Here is a 16,585-nt window from a genome sequence, read left to right as displayed (position 1 = left end):
GCAGATGTTGTACAGAGGGGAGGTGGTCTGTATAGTTCTGACACTAGGCATGGTATGCATCATAAGAGAGGAGGCACTGATAAACCTGAGAACAAGTGGCTTGTGGACCAAAAAGTACGGGCCTGTTTAAAGATGACAGTGGAAAAGGCTAAATGCCTATTGAGAAAGAATAAGAGACCTCATAGTGAGGGGTCCCCAGATACCCCAAACCTTCCCAAGCCTGGGGACCCAGACAGCAGGTCTGGCGAATGCGATTTTGAAGACCCTCTAAAGGGTCCCTGGAAACCTCACTCACCTCCTGAGCCTGTGGTGTCAGAGAGCAGTGGTGATGAAAATGAATTAGAAATCCCTCTAGAGGGCCCCTCAAAACCTGACTCTCCTCCTGGGTCTGTGGAGGATGTCTTGCCAGATGTAGAAATGGTATGGGTGAGTGGCCTATAACTAGGTTTGGAGCCCAGAGGTATATAGAGGAGTTTTGTTTTAGGAATTCGGAACTTGTACCAGTACACATGGCTTTAGAAGCCATAAAAAGTGGGGTAGAACAAATTGTAGAATATCTCCACTGTTTATTCACACCTACTAATTATGCCCAGCTCCATATTGAGGCAAATGGTGTGAACAACTGCTTATATTCTCCAGCTGTTAATTTATTATTAATTTTAGAGCGGATTAGTAAGGTGTTACAAAGTCAGAGAGAAATACTGTTTAATTCAACATTCCAGTTGATTGCAGTAATTGTAAGAGGTGTTGGCAGTAGTGCCAGTAGAATGAAAAACTCTATCCCCTATTCCTAAATCATTGCCAAAAAGAGAAGTATTTAATCGATCTGAACACCTTTGCTACTAAGCTGTGTTTTTCTGGTAATCTGCTTGCTCTGACCACTCTTAGAGGATCCACAGATGCAGAACTGCTACATGGAGCAAACCAGCTGGACAAGAAGTTGGGGTGGTAGGCTCAAAGACAGGTTATGCTAAAGTATGTGTCACTGTTTGAAGACCTGTAAAGGTTAACAACATCCATATAGTTATGCATAAGGAGAAAACAGGGTAAGGTTTCTTTAAAACACACAATACACCTTGTCCCAGGAATAGCCAGAAGAAGGACTGGGAAGCCCCGCCCACAGGGCACAGAGCAGGAAGAAACATGAAAATAAAGAAAGAAACACAAAACAACCACTTACCTACAGGAGGAGTGACACCAAAAGATTGAAGAGAAGAGCCTGTGCAGTTTACAAGCCGCCCTTTTATCCAATTAAAGTCAGCGGGTGACATCACGAAGATGCAACAGCCGGCAGGGATAAAAGTGGCCGCCGGCAGTAAGGCAGGGGGACCCAGTGAGGAGGCAGAGGCTCTCCTTCCCGGCAATGGACAGAGGCAGCACAAACTAGGAATGCTCAGACGATGGGTGGCTGCTGAAGCAGCAAAGCTCCCTCACACCGGGGGTGCTGAGGCCAAGTCTCAGGAGGGGAGGAACACCAGGGGTGACTTCTCCCTAGTACCACTGAGGAGGTTCGGCAGTGGAGACGCCGAATGGCAGCGCAACCAGAACAGTGACCCAGAGGAAGAGGCTGAGGCCAACCCCAGGGAAGCAGAAGTGTTCCCACTCAGTCACTCCCAGGTACCAAGTCAGGGAGCTGGGCTAGGAGCGGAAAGGAAAGATGGACCCCATGGGACCAGTGTTGGGGGAGCACTGCCAAGCATGGGCAGGAAGGCTGGAAAAGCTGACCAGTAGGACACCAGATGGGAAGACCCTTTTGGTTTTTGGGGGGTTTTTTTGCTTCTTTTCTTTGTTTTGTTTTCTTTACCCCTGCTCGACAGGGGCACCCATACCGACTGCAGGAATAGAACTGACCAGCTCAAGGCAGTCTCAGGCTTAGAGCCCAAACCAGCTAATTATCCTTCCCCAAAGAGAAAAGCGGGGCACAATAGGGCACAAGGAACATTCACACTGGAGAGGCAGCCGTGTCACGATCTGGTTTCCCGCCAAAGGTTGGTGTAAGGCTGGGGTGTAGGGGAGGTGGAGCCCCAAGAACAACCCGCAAGCAGAATGGTCATCCCTGAGGAGACCTTCGAGGCTAAACCCCACACTGACATAACATTCAAAGACATGGTAGGCAAGTTCAGGGGAGGCCAGAGGGACAACTGAAGCCCACCTTGGGGAATCCACGATGCTAAAGAGCGTACATCCTCTACAGTTCGGGTCAAGGCAGCATGTGAGTGGGCATTCGAAGACAGGCAGGTGCAAATTAGTGCATTGGCTGGGAAGTGCAGTGAAGATCTGCCCCCTAGAGGACCTCCCAGCCGACAGCCATGGCCCCTCCAGATGTGCTGGGGCAGAATTTGCAGCCTTAACACAAATCCTCGATGCCCAGCAGCAAATGATGAAATGGCAGCAGGACTGGCTGCAGCATGGCTTGACCACATTTAAGATGCCGAAGATGATGCAGGAGGATGATCCGGAGGCTTACATTGAGGCCTTCGAGTTGCATGCCATTATGACAAGCCTAGATAAGGTGTATTGGGCCAGCCAGTTCGGGGCCCTCATAGTCAGCAAGGCCCAGGCTGCATATCAGGCCCTTCCCTGGGACGAGACCCACGACTACAACTGGGTTAAGACTGCCATCCTGTACTGGTTGGAAATTTATCTGGAACACTACAGGTGACTCTTTTGGTCCGAGAAGGGATCGAAGGAAAAGTGACCCCAACTTTGTTACAGTTGCTGAGCCCCACATCCTGTGACTGAGACACTCTAGCAGATCAAATACTGCTGGAGCAGTTTATCAATGATTTAAAAGAGTGCACGCAGCACAGGCTGAGCCAGCATTCACCCCATAATTGCAAAGAAGCACTCAGGATAGCAGAGGCGTTCACAGCCTCTAAAGCCAGTTATGGTCCCCCACCAATGCTTAGCCTGAGATATTCAGAAAAGAGGCAGACCGTATTCAGGGGAGCGACCAGAGATATGATCTGTTTCCGTTGTGGAAAGATTGGGCACTTCTCCAAGGATTGTTGGAATGAACCAGTGAGCAATGGTGTCCCAATAATGCAGCAAGAGGGCCAGTGGAGGGACGAAAGGAATCAGATGGAGCCCGTGGACTGGAGTTACGTCACTGGGGGAGAGAGCACTGTCTGAAGGCGCCCAGTAGTAAAAGCTTGGATCAGGAATCGTCCCATTTAATCCATCCTGGATTCAGCGCACGCTCAGTCATTGGTGAGGGCGGATTTAATCACCCCACGGCAAGACCAGGAAGCAGGCCCGGTGAAGGTGTCATGCCTCCATGGGGAAACTAAGCATGTCAACCATCAGTGGATATACCTCAAGGTCATGGAACACCAAGGAGAGCTGCTGGTGGGGATAGTACCCCCTGCCTCTTTTCTGGCTTGTGACATGCTGTTAGGACATGAGTGGACCTTCTACATACAATGCAATTGAGAGGGTTCAAGACACCAAAACTAGCAGGGAGAAGTCTCTGCAGTAGAGAAGAATGGCTTGGAGAACTAGAAGACGGCAAGGAGTTGATGGATGACACAGAGATACTCGACCTCCATAACATGACCAGCAGTCAACAGTTCCAAGAGGTGTAGGAAGAGGACACTGGCCTTCAGGAGCTGAGGATGCAGGCCCTGAACCCCTCGGCCACATCAGTGATAGGACCAGGAGATGCTTCTCGGTGTGAGGTAAGGCACCAGCTCCTGTACCATGTTCACCCTGAAAGAGGAGGGGAGCCCAAAAAAATGCAACTCGTGGTATCCACCCATTTCCGCCATACTATCTGGTGCCTTGCTCATTCCAACCCCACCAGGGGCCATATGGATCAAGACAAAACTACAGCACGCATAGCACGATGGTTTTTTTGGCCACGATTGGGGAAGACATAGCGTGTCACTGCGCTGCTTGCCCTGAGTGTCAGAAAGCTAGGGAGGATTGCCCCACAAGGGCACCTCTTCAGCCCCAACCTATTATTGATGAGTCCTTTTCAAGGATATCCCTGGATGTGATTGGGCCTCTCCCCCATACTAGGGCTGGCCACCAATACATATTGGTATTGATTGATTACGCTACCCAGTACCCAGAGGCTATACCTTTATGAACAGTGACTGCCCCATGGATCGTGGAGGAACTCATCAAATGGATGGCTAGAATGGAGATTCCTCAAGAGATCCTTACTGACCAAGGACGCAACTTTGTCAGGGGTGTTGCGGAGGGTTTGCCAAACCCTGCAAATAAAACATCTCCGTACCTCAGTGTACCACGCACAGACAAATGGGCTGGTAGAACGATTAAATTAGACAATCAAGAGAATGCTACATCGTTGCATAAAGGGAGACCCTCAGAAATGGGACCTACTCCTCCCTTTGGTTCTGTTCATCCTGAGGGACACCTCACAGGACTCATTAAAATACTCTCCCTTTGAGCTAGTGCTAGGTCACCATCCTCACAGTCTATTACAGGCATTGAGGGAGGATTGGGAACTTGGCAACGGGGGAGCAAAAGACCCTACATCATATCACCAGGAGTTCCAAAAGCAAATAAAACTGGCTCGTGATTTCGCTAAGGGTACCCTGCAGCTCCGCCAAAAGGAGTGGTACGATGCCTGCACCAAAGATCGGGATTTTAGACCAGGGCAGAGAGTACTGGTATTACTACCTACATCTTCCAGTAAGCTGTTCACTCAGTGGCAGGGCCCCTTTGAAGTGATCTGCCAGGTAGGTCCAGTAGACTACAAGGTACACCACCCTGGCCACCTCCAAGAAAAACAAATATATCACATTAATCTCCTACAGGCATGGCACAGACCTGAGGGGTGGGCTGCCTTCTCAGAAGCCAAAATAGAAGACCTGGGGCCTCAGGGCACAACATGGGGAAAGGCTGTGGAAGAACTGGAAAGACAGATGCAGATGGGGGGAGCTATCCGAGAGAGAGAAATACAAGGTGAAACCTCTAGTAGAAGAGTTCCAAACGTGTTCAAGGAGGAACCAGGATGGGCACGAGGAGCTTATCATTCTATACAAACACCCCCTGGGGCTATTGTACGGGAAAGGCAGCACAAGAGTGGGCGGTTGAAGCCAGGCGGGTGCATGCCTCAGTACCCAAACACCCGTTTCCTTATGTTGCATGATTAACATTATTATGGTGTTCTGGATGTGAGAGAGGTTTTTGGGGTGAAAAATTACTGTGATCTTTGTCAGGCATTGTACAGTCATAGCCATGCGTGCAGGTTCTGGTGCCACCTCTGTCTGAGCCCACACTATGGAGATAATGTGGGTAATGCACAGAGGTGTCCTAACTGTAAACTGGTTGGTCGGTGCTTAGGGTGCTTAGAGAGACACACAGTTCTGGCTTCTGAAAAAAAGATCGACTGTCTGTCTAAAACTTTGTGTTATAAATGTAAATTTTATGTGGACAAAAACCATGAATGCAAACAGTGCCATGGATAGGTCACAGATGTAGACAAGCACCAGTGCTTTATGCCATGGATTACTAAACATGAAATAGGGGAGGATTACATTTTTTATGATTTTGAATGTATGCAGGAGACTGGGATGCACATGCCAAATAACACTTTCGTGGTGGAGTTAGCCCTAGAAACGCTCTGGGAGGCTGAGACCCCAGACACAGAAGAGGCTTGGGAATTTAAGGGTGATGAATGTCTGTCTGACTTTATTAAGGTCTTTATTGATAAAAAGTACCAGGGCTACACTTTCATAGCTCACAATGCCAAGGGCTATGACAGCTATTTCATTATTAGCCAGTTATTAAAGGAAAAAATGGGTGTGAATCTCATCACCCAGGGTGGTAAACTCATATATATATAAGTCACCAGCCTAGCTATCCATTTCATAGATTCTTTAAATTTTCTACTTATGAAACTTAACAAGCTCCCCTAGGCCTTGGGTTTTGAAGAATGCAAAAGGGCATTTCCTACATTTGTTTTAATATGAGGGAAAATCAGAATTATGTGGGGCCTCTCTGGGAAGCAGAGTACTATGGGGTTGAAAACATGATGCCTGGTGAGACAGAGCAGTTTTTAGAATGGGATCAGGACAACCATGATAAAACCTTTGATATACAAAAGGAGTTGTCCTATTATTGCCAGCTGGATGTACAAGTTTTGAAGAAGACCTGTCACCTCTACAGGTATGAAATTATAAAAATGACCTGGTGGATAGAGATGGTGAAAAAGGAGGGTCAACTCGAATGCGTAAATCTTTATATAGACCCTTGTCAATATATCTGTCGCCGGCAAGCCTCGAACATACGGTCTTGCGCTGTTCGGCCTCTGGCGTATGGTCTTGCCTGGCGCTTTGTCCCTGGATTTTGTTTCCTCCCAGATCTGTCTTAGACATACTCCTCGCCCCATCTCACCTGCCACAACTTTGTTCGAATCTTCAGTGGAAGGGGTCATCTACTTAAGCTTCTCTGGTCACGGGACTCTTGAGGCGACGATCTTCTGCGAGGCTCTGCCCTCCCCTACACCTCACCCTAATACCCAACCATGCTGAGATTGCTGGCAATCCCCAGAGCTGACCCTCACCCTGTGATGCCCAGATGGCCGGGTGGCGAATCCTTGGGCTTGTCCCAAGCCTAGACCCCTCTGGGGGGAGGACCCCTACTCAGGGTTCTTCCTTGGCCCTCTAGCCGTGGGCCACTCCAAAAACATAAAAGAAAGATCAGCCTGTAAGCCTCCCGGGCTATAACTCAAAATTTGGTCTCCCTTGTCCTGGAGAAAATTCTCTCCGTCCTTAACTCTATCTGCAGCCCCCTTGGGTTGGCTGCTGCGCTTCCCTGCTGGCCACTCGGTCCCCCTCTGAGTGGTCCCGCCTGGCCAAACCCAGGACTCTGCGGCTCTCCTCACTGCTTGTATTTAATTCCCAGCCGGGATAGCCTCTGGGAGTGCTCCCCAAACCCGTGCCAATCCCACCTGGACTGCCTTCTTTCAGGTGGTTCCTCGTGCAGGATCTGGTCTCTGACTCCTTATGCCCAGTGTCATCGCCGGCAACCAAAGGATCTGCCGCCTCTCCCTGAGCGTTCCCCTGCCCGCTGCAGGGGAACATGTCCCAGCTTCGGGGCTGGCTGCTGGCTTCTCCCTTGCCTCCACGGGAGGCTCCAAGCTGGTTACCTCTCCTGGCCGGTCTCCAGCTCTCCTCCTCTTCGCCTTCCCTTGGGGTGCTCTTTATTCCCCTGCGCCAGCTCCGATCATCATTGATCGCAGCTGGCTGAAGTTTGAAAAAGACACAGCTAATCAGCCGCACAGGTCCTGCCGCTCCTTCCGGTTCTCCTGCCTTGTCGGCTGCAGGTAATGAGTTCAGGAGTTTCTTCCCTTCTCCCCTCCTTTCCCCAGCCTTGTTTCGGTTCCCCAGGTTCCCCTTCTCCCCTTCAGGGCTAAACTGTGCCATCACCCTGTGACAATATCACACTGGCTTCTGTCTGTATGGCCATTGTAACTATCTTATAGTTTTTAGCAAAGACTTTATATTATTTTCCCTTTTCTGTATAACTGCTGCGCGGCACTTTCACATTTATGTAACCTTGAGGCCTGTGCTGTTATCCAAAGCAAGTGCCTGGTACCGCTTTTTATTGCCTTGCAGTTTTACTGTTAGTCTAAACAAGTGCCTGGTACTATGCTCTGCTAGCAGTAGACCCCACACCTATACTCTATAAATTTTACCTCTTATCTAAAAAGTGTCAGTATTACAGAAACAAAACTTGTGTAGAAAATCTGCCTAGTAACTATTATGTAAAAGAAAATTATCCTATCTGTGTATTATAGTTAGTGTCATAGAGGCAGTCCAACGAACATCTATAAAAGAGGCAAAAAAGCAAGAAGCAGCAGAGACAACAACTGGAAAACTCTGTGGGCCTGATCACCCCGCAGACCGGTTCTCAGCCTCCCCGCCTGGGCATATCCCAGCGAAGACAAAGGCCTCAGAAATCCGACAACTGACAACGATTCACCGTGTTACAGTATTGCTTTGTATTTCCCATTCATGAGCCGTTGACCAGTTCTGGGACTTAAGGAGTCGGCAGCCGCACCTAGCTTTGGACTAGCTCCACTGTTGGAGAGCAAGGACTGGCTCTGGAACCTCGTGAACCAACGGACACCCTATAGATTAAGAGACACTAACTACTTACTCTAAGTCGTCTACTTGTGCCAACTCGGCGAACCTCGAGGGCGGCTAAGAGCTACCTCAATTCTGCCCCACAAGCCGCGCGCTCGCACAGCTCTGCAAAGCCCGCGGCTCCCCTAAGCGGTGCCGGAGCCGCTAGCCCGGCATTTCGCCACAGCCATGTACAGATTTATGTTTTTGAAAGACCAAACCATAGTACTACTTCCCCCAGACAAATACCACAGACAGACAAAGAGATTTTTGACCCCCTCTAGCCAATGGCTTATGTACATCTCCGAAAAATAAAATATTCAAATTCAGCATGCCTAACAGGGCAGGGAGATTGAGGTGTGGGGGGCTAATTTTTAAATGGCTATCCTATCACTGAAGGGAAACCCACAGCCTTTGAATTTTGATGGCTATTTTTTCCACGGCTTTATCACCTGCTACAATGAAAGCAAGTGGAACCTGTTGACAGGGACAACCTATGGGTTTCTGAATTATCAGATGCAGCAAAAGTCCAATTATCTTAAGAAAGTGGAGTTTACCCTGAGGATCATTTGGGAGCATGGTGGAGGACTTTGTTAGAATCAGATGGGGAGCTTGCAGATTTCTTAAGCAGAACCCAGTTGCCTTCTCCTCTGATGCCTAGGGACACTCTCTTCAGGGGAGAACTAATGCCATCTGTCTCTGTTACAAAGCTTACCCAGGTGAACAAATTCACTATTATGATTTTACTAGTCTCTACCCCTTCATAAACAAAACAAAGGACTACCCCATTGGACACCCTGAAATCATTCATGACAATTTTGGTCCCCTGTCAAGCTATTTTGGGTTGGCCATGGTGAAATTGTATCCTCCATATGGTCTCTTTTTCCCTGTGTTACCTGGTAAATGGGAAACTTATGTTCCCGCTATGCCGCACCTGCGTTTAAACAAACCAGCCAAAGTGTACCCATGCTGACGAGGAAAGGGCCCTCCTGGGCACCTGGTGCACCCCAGAATTGAACAAAGGTATAACAAAGGGGTACAAAGTAGCTAAAATCTATGAGGTCTGGCGTTTTTCTGATATGACTAACACACTTTTTGAAAAGTACATAAAACTCAACCTGCAACAGAAACAGGAAGCCTCGGGGTATCCCACCTGGTGTACTGACAAAGAAAAGACCAATATGTGGCCAATTTCTTGCAACAAGAAGGCATGTCTTTACACCCTGAGCGTATTAAACCCAACCCCGCAAAACGTCAAATCACAAAATTATTTCTAAATTCTTTGTGTGGAGGGTAAATTCGGCCAGAGGACAAACCTTCCCAACACCGGTATTGTGAGAGACCCTGAAGACCTCTCTGGCTATCTCTTTTCACCCACCAATGACATTTCCTCCTGCAATTTTATTGATGATGAGTGTCTTGGAAGTACGCCAAAGAGCATTACTCGTTCTCAGGAAACACTAACATCTTTATTGTACGTTTTACAACGGCATATGCATGCTTAGCACTGTACAATCTGTTAGACAGCCTGCAAGACCAGTGCCTATACCACAACACAGACTCCGTGATTTTTGAGAGCCATGAGGGATACCATAATCCCCTGCTAGGCAATTATTTAGGCAACCTCACAAGTGAGATCCTGCCAGATGAACATATCACAGAGTTTGTGTCAGCAGGTCTGAAAAATTATGGGTACAAGCTGTCGGGAGGAAAGGTCTGCTTAAAGGTGAAGGAGATTACCTTGAATGTGGCCAACTGTGAAAAAGTCAATTTTGAGAGCTTGAGAGATCTTGTTCTTGATTACAGAGCAAACCCCACCAGGGACACCCCTAAAACCATTGCAGTATAGCAGAGCTCAATTGTCAGGAATAAACAGCAGTGGACAATTGAAACCAAGACTATTAAGAAAACACAGAAAGTTGTTTATGACAAAAGGGTCCTCAGAGAAAACTTTAAGTCCCTCCCCCACAGTTTTTTAAGACAGATATACGCTGAAACCACCCCTTTTCTGTGATTCTTGCAAGGCCTAGCAATTGCAGCAAAAGTTACTTTATAAAAAACCTTCTGGATAATGCTGATAGCTTGTTGCATGTTATGCCTGAGAATATCATAGATTTCATAGACATTAGAGCTGGAAGGGACCTCAGAAGATCATTGAGTCCAGCCCCCCACCCGAAGAGCAGAAAGTCAGCAGGGGTCATAGGATCCCAGCAAGATAAGCATCCAATTTACTCTTGAAGGAGTTCAATGTAGGTGCTTGAACCACCTCCGATGGCAGACTGTTCCAGACCTTGGGGGCTCGGACAGTAAAGAAATTCTTCCTTATGTCCAGTCTGAAACGGTCTTGTAGTACTTTATGACCGTTCAACCTCATCATCCCTTGGGGTGCTCTGGTGAACAAACGTTCCCCCAGATACTGGTAGTCACCCCAATAAACTTATAGGTGGCCATCAGATCACCCCTGAGCCTGCGCTTTTCCAGGCTAAAGAGCCCCATGGCTCTCAGCCTGTCGTCATAGGTCTGTTTTCCTGACCCCTGATCATGCGCGTGGCTCTCCGCTGCACTCTCTCAAGCTTCTCCACATCCTTTTGGAACTGTGGAGCCCAAAACTGGAGGCAGTACTCCAGCTGCAGCCTCACCAAGGCCGAGTACAGGGGGAGAAGGACATTCTGGGATTTGCTTGAGAAGCATCTATGGATGAAGCCAGCGTTTTGGTCGCTTTACTAGCCGCAGCATCGCATTGCAGGCTCATGTTCATCTTGTGGTCAATGATGACCCCAAGTTTCTTTCTTCCATAGTGCTAGCCAGCATAGCACTGCCGAGCCTATAAGGATGCTGCAGGTTTTTCTTCCCAAGGTGGAGAACCTTGCATTTTTCAGTGTTAAACACCATCAGGTTGTCGTCCACCCATTTGCTGAGCTTGTCCAGGTCAGCCTGGATCACCCTCCTGTCTTCTGGCGTGGATGCTTTGCCCCAAAGTTTGGTGTCATTGGCGAACTTGGCCAGTCCACTCCTGACTCCAATGTCCACATCATTAATGAAGATGTTGAACAATATGGGTTCAAGGACAGAGCCTTGGGGGACCCCACTGGTCACAGGACACCATGATGAGTGACTGCCATCTATTGCTACCCTCTGGGTCCAACCACAGAGCCAATTTTCCAGTCAGTGGATCGTGGTGGACCCCAGGCCTCAATTGGTCAGTTTCGCCAAGAAGCGATCATGGGATATCAGATCGAAGGCTTTTTTGAATTCAAGATATATGACATCAATCTCTTCTCCCTTGTCCAGGTGATAGGTCACCTGGTCGTAGAAGGAAATGAGACCTGCCCACAACAAACCCGTGCTGGCTATCCCTTAGGATGTTTGCATCAGCCAGTCCTTTAAGGATGACCTCTTCAATAAACTTTTCTAAGATCTTCCCTGGGATAGAAGTCAGGCTGATGGGCCTATAGTTAGCCAGATCCACTTTCCTCCCTTTCTTGAAGATAGGCACCACATTGGCCTTCTTCCAGTCTTTGGGCTATAGCACCACCATGTGGTGCTATAGCTGTTGGCAACCTTTGTAAAAATAACTCCTTTGTAAATACCCTTTTATCAAATTTGTGGAGGGCCTGACGGACAGTCTTAATGACGACTGGTTGTTTCCTCTGAATAAAGTAAATATGGTTGTGGTGGATGATTTGATGGACTCTGCTTGTGAGAACGGTGAAATAGAGAAAGCCTTTACCAAGTACATACATCACAGGAATCTTAGCACCATGTATATAATTCAGAATGTTTTCTGTCAGGGGAAAAAGACTTGCACTATCACTCTCAACACAAAATACATAGTTCTGTTTAAAAACCCCAGCGATACGCTGCATGTGGTATCCCTGGCAATGCAGATGTACCCAGGCAAGGCCCTATTCTTTTTAGAAGCTTTTGAGGATGCCACTAAAAAACCTTATGGGTATCTGGTGGTAGACTTAAACACTTCTACTGCAGAGGCCTTTAGATTAAGAACTGGGTTTTTCCCTCCCAACCAGCCAGCAGTTTACACTTTGAAAAAAGCGGTGGGTGGAAATAAAGAGATGATGTAGCACCAGCCTCTTTTTTAGTTCCCGAGCCTACAGAAGGGAAACATGTCTAACCGTGTGAAGAGAAATTTGGCTCTCTTAAAACTGCTTATTCAATCCTCTCCCCAGCAGAGGAAAGCTATACTCTGCTCGGCCTCTGAGGATTTAGTAGCAGCCAGTTCAGAAATTGCTCTGAACACCTTAAAAAGAAACATCCTTTTGACCTCCCACCACATCCATGTACTGAAAGAAACACTTGGGATCCTAAAAAGCCTAAGTAACAAAAGACTGTCTCTCTCAAAAAAGAAACAGCTGGTGAAACAGTCTGGGGGATTTATGGGACCCCTGTTAAGTTTTACCATCCCTCTGATCATGGGACTTTTGACTAAGCAGTGATGGAGTATGCAGAAATATGTACCTGGTGCCCAGCCACCAGCTGGAGCAATTAAGGGCTCCCCCACCACCTCAGGAAAATATCAGAGCTAAGGTGACCCGTTTATTGGATACTGAAATGAGAGACATTCTCCAAAGGCTGGGTTTAGCAGAATATGTTAAAGCTAAACTATATGCTGCTGTGCTTCAAAAATACCTGGTGTATGTGAAGCAAGGTGATCTGGATATAAGGAAATCAAACCTGTTTATGCCAGAACAGAACCCCTTAGAAATGGCAAAATCCCTAGAAACACCAATGAATCCTGACCCCGCTGTTCAGGAAATGTTGGATAACGTGCCTACACAACACAAGAAAAATGCTGGAGCCAGCACAAGCATATTTCTTCTTGGGATGATCAAGAAGGGGTTATATACAAAGGAGTGCTCATCAGGGGTTCGAACATGCTCGACTTAATCCGGGGGGGCCTCCAGACTCACACTGCTTCTTGTAAACATCCACCTAAAGGTTGAGACTTCTTTATAAAAGCCATGGCTGAGCTGAACATACCATCTATTGTTATGGGCAATGCTGCAAATCAGGATCATGTGGATGACCTGAAAACCTCTGCCACCGGCCAAGAAACACCAATCTCACCAACCTCATGCCAAAGAAGTGAACGGTTGTCTCTAAAAGCAAGTGGATTAGCATGCAAAGTTTACAACTATTCCATACCGCTTCAAAATTGTGTCTGCAAAGTGTTTTTTTTAATGTGATATGATGTAAAAGAAAAGTACACACACACACACACACTTTTCTTTTTTTTTCAAAACCAACAGTGGGGTTCTTTATTGAAATAACACTTTTGTGGAAATCATTGCAAGAGACACATGTCTGGCCATGTTGAAGCATGCTTTGAGTAGGTCCAGTCACATGGAAATATTTGTATTTACTATTTGCAGACTGCATCACCATGTGGTCATTTTGTACTAAATCATCAGAATACAATTTTAAAATGTGTTCAAATGATAACCCCTTGTTAAGGTGGTGCAGGAAAAACACACAGTGGCATCCACAGCCAAAAGAGGTGGGGTCTTGTAATTGTTTCATCTGAAAAGCATTGCGGGTAGCATTTTTATTTAAAAAGAACATCATACATTAAAGAAGCAGAGTGCTGTTTGGGGGGTGATCGTACAAATCAAAAAACTCCCCCTGGTTCTGATCCACCAGGTAAACAGCCAGCTAGTGCTCTCCAGGCTGGTTACGTGAGTGTGTGTTGACCACCAGGCTCAGGGGTCTTTGAGATAGCAGTCACAGGGGAACACATCTAAGAAAGTCTCTTTGATGTAAGGGTCTGTGTATAAAAACCTGGAGAGCTGTTCACTGTCCATCTTCACCTGTAGTCAAACAGCATGTTTCTCCACTGGTTTATCAGTTTGTTAGTGATCCTTGGCTGCTTTCTGAAGACCTTATCGTGTCAGTGATTTGCAAGCTGAATTTTGTATCAGAAATCATCAGTTAGTTATATCCTATGCCTGCTTTTCCTACATCATATTAGAGGCTCTGAAAACCAAAATGTGAATCTGGTAGAACTCCATGTATAACATTGTCAAAGACCCCATACACAGTCATGTTGACAGGGCTGGGAAAAGCACCAGCAAAGTGTATGTCTGTTCTCAGGTTTCCAGTTTTAATCAGGGAATAATGGTCAGCGTATTCCTGATCAGGAGGCAGGTCAAAGACAAACAAGGTATATCCCCGGGCAAATGCCTCATTGTTGATCAATAGGGAACGGTCTTTCATTTGCTTACCAGCAGTCTGCACCAGATGCATATATTCTCTCACACAGTTACCATTCTCAAAATCTGGTTGTAGCAGTTTCACAGGGATTTGTTCTCCATCAAAATAAAAGGGCAACAAAATTAATATTGTAATGTTTAAAATTGAAGGGGTTCTTAGCATAGTTCCTACTAAAGGCATCATCATCCATGAACCCGATGACAACAAGCTTAGGCAACTGTCCCAAAAAAAAAAGATTTTCCTGATTACTGACCTGACTGCTGGCAGGGATGCTAAACACTTTCAAATCCATACAGTCCATGGAGTATTTAGCATTGGCTGTAAGGAAGGCCTCCACATGACCCAGCCGGACACCCGGGGGCATGTTCACTTTCTTCACAAAAAGTGAGGGATACGTGATTTGTAGTTTACACTGTTCAACCGCCAGGACACCCATCAGACAGAAAGCATCTTTACTGCAAGTCAGTTTAATTTTCACATCCATGTCATTCAACAAAAGTTTTTCTTGAAAAAACAAATTGCTGTAGAGGTGGCCTAGCAGTTCTATCATTCTACTCCGGGAAATCAGGTTGGCCCATTTCCTAAACCCCTGATTATCCTCATCCAGTGCAACCACTTTGTGTTGTCCAGCGGTGTCTTTGTAAAATAGGCTGGTCAAAAACTGTGGGGCAAGGGTGTCATCACTGTAGTTGAGCACCGATTCGATGAAGGCTCAGTAAGGGTAACAATTGCTCTGGCTTGTAAGATGATCTCCCAGAATTATATCCAACTGGCTGAAAATAGAGATTAGCGGGTAATTCACTAGTCCCTTGGCAGCCCCATGATCACGATCAGTTCCACTGCCTTTTACAATCTTGCAGCAAAGGTAAAACAATGTGTTCTTCAAATCCATATGAACTTCACCATTCCCAGCAATGAAAAAGTCAAGGGGGCAGACTTCATAATAGCTAACAGTGGGGGAATCTCAATGTACAGACTTTTCTCAATGCCGGTCTGCATGGGGGCTATTTGAAATAAATCCAGTTCAGATTTGGTACACTCTTCAGACCCACTGTGAACAAAAGCCATTACTGGTTAAAATATATTTCTTTTTCTTCCAGGAGAGTGCCTCTTCTTTCTCCCAGGCAGCTGCTTCTTGGTCTTTCGCATATGTCTGACCTGGCATCTTAGCTTCTTTCTTTTAAGGGGTTGAGGCAGGCCTGTACATTGGGGGAGTGATGCAGCTCTCTTTTTTTTAAGACTCCTGCTTTTAATATACATGAGACCAGCCCTGTTCTGATTTGCTGACCTGCCCACCTTATTCAGAACAGCTTGGGAGACATGGCCAATCATGTCTTGGGCTATGTTTTGAGCCGCATTTTTAACATAGAGTTTAATAATCTCGAGATCCCTTTTCAAAAGCAGGATGGCTTTTCCAAACAGACTGCAGAATATGCCCCCACACCAGACCCATACATCACAGGCATCCCCTGATAACCAGGGAGACCATACCCAGCCTGGGTTTTGTAATAATTTCTGTACAAGATAGGGTCCCCATAATTTTTTACCACCACCGTTGTGCTTTTCTTATTTTAAAACACCAAAGTCCTCCAGGGGCACAGGTGAAGCTTAATGATCACCTTGCCAAAACAAAATGAGACGTATCTGTTTTGCTCCATCTTTATTTCAGTGCTGATTGTGTCAATAAGATGCTGACTCAGGGACATAATGTGGCTTGTCATATGCGATAGTGACAAACTTATTGTTTCTTCCATGGGTAGATACACAACATAGTAAAGGAACCGAAAAGTCACCAACAAGCTGATGTTCAACAATGTCCATGTAGAGATACAACGAATTGAATCCTCTGGTAATATCAGCCATAAAGCGGGGGCGGGGACGGACAGTGGAACTGGGTAGTATTCCCAAAATATAAGCTAGTTCACCAGTGGTAGAAAAGGCATTAAGAGTTATTGCCAACTTTAAGTCTAATTTTTCTGCTCACTTGATCATAGATCATAACTAATTCAGGTGGATAGGGTGACTGGCAATAATATCATTCATAAGATCCAACAACTCTTTGATGGATGAATAATACCCCCAATGCAGGACATACCCCCTTTTTTTAGCCCCAGAAAAGATTTCAAAAGCGGTGTCTTCAATGAAGTTGTTCCAGCAGTGCGGGTATTGTATTTCTGCTAACCCTATCTCCCAGCTCCCCAGGAGACCCAGAGGTTTAAGCAGTTGCATGGTAAAAATCCAGGCACAGGTGTTACTGG

The sequence above is a fragment of the Crocodylus siamensis genome, chromosome 1 (genome assembly GCF_052110815.1).
Source record: "Crocodylus siamensis isolate JL-2025a chromosome 1, ASM5211081v1, whole genome shotgun sequence".
Lineage (NCBI taxonomy): Eukaryota > Metazoa > Chordata > Crocodylia > Crocodylidae > Crocodylus > Crocodylus siamensis.
The sequence above is the reverse complement of the archived record's forward strand: the minus strand, read 5'-3'. Positions refer to the sequence as shown.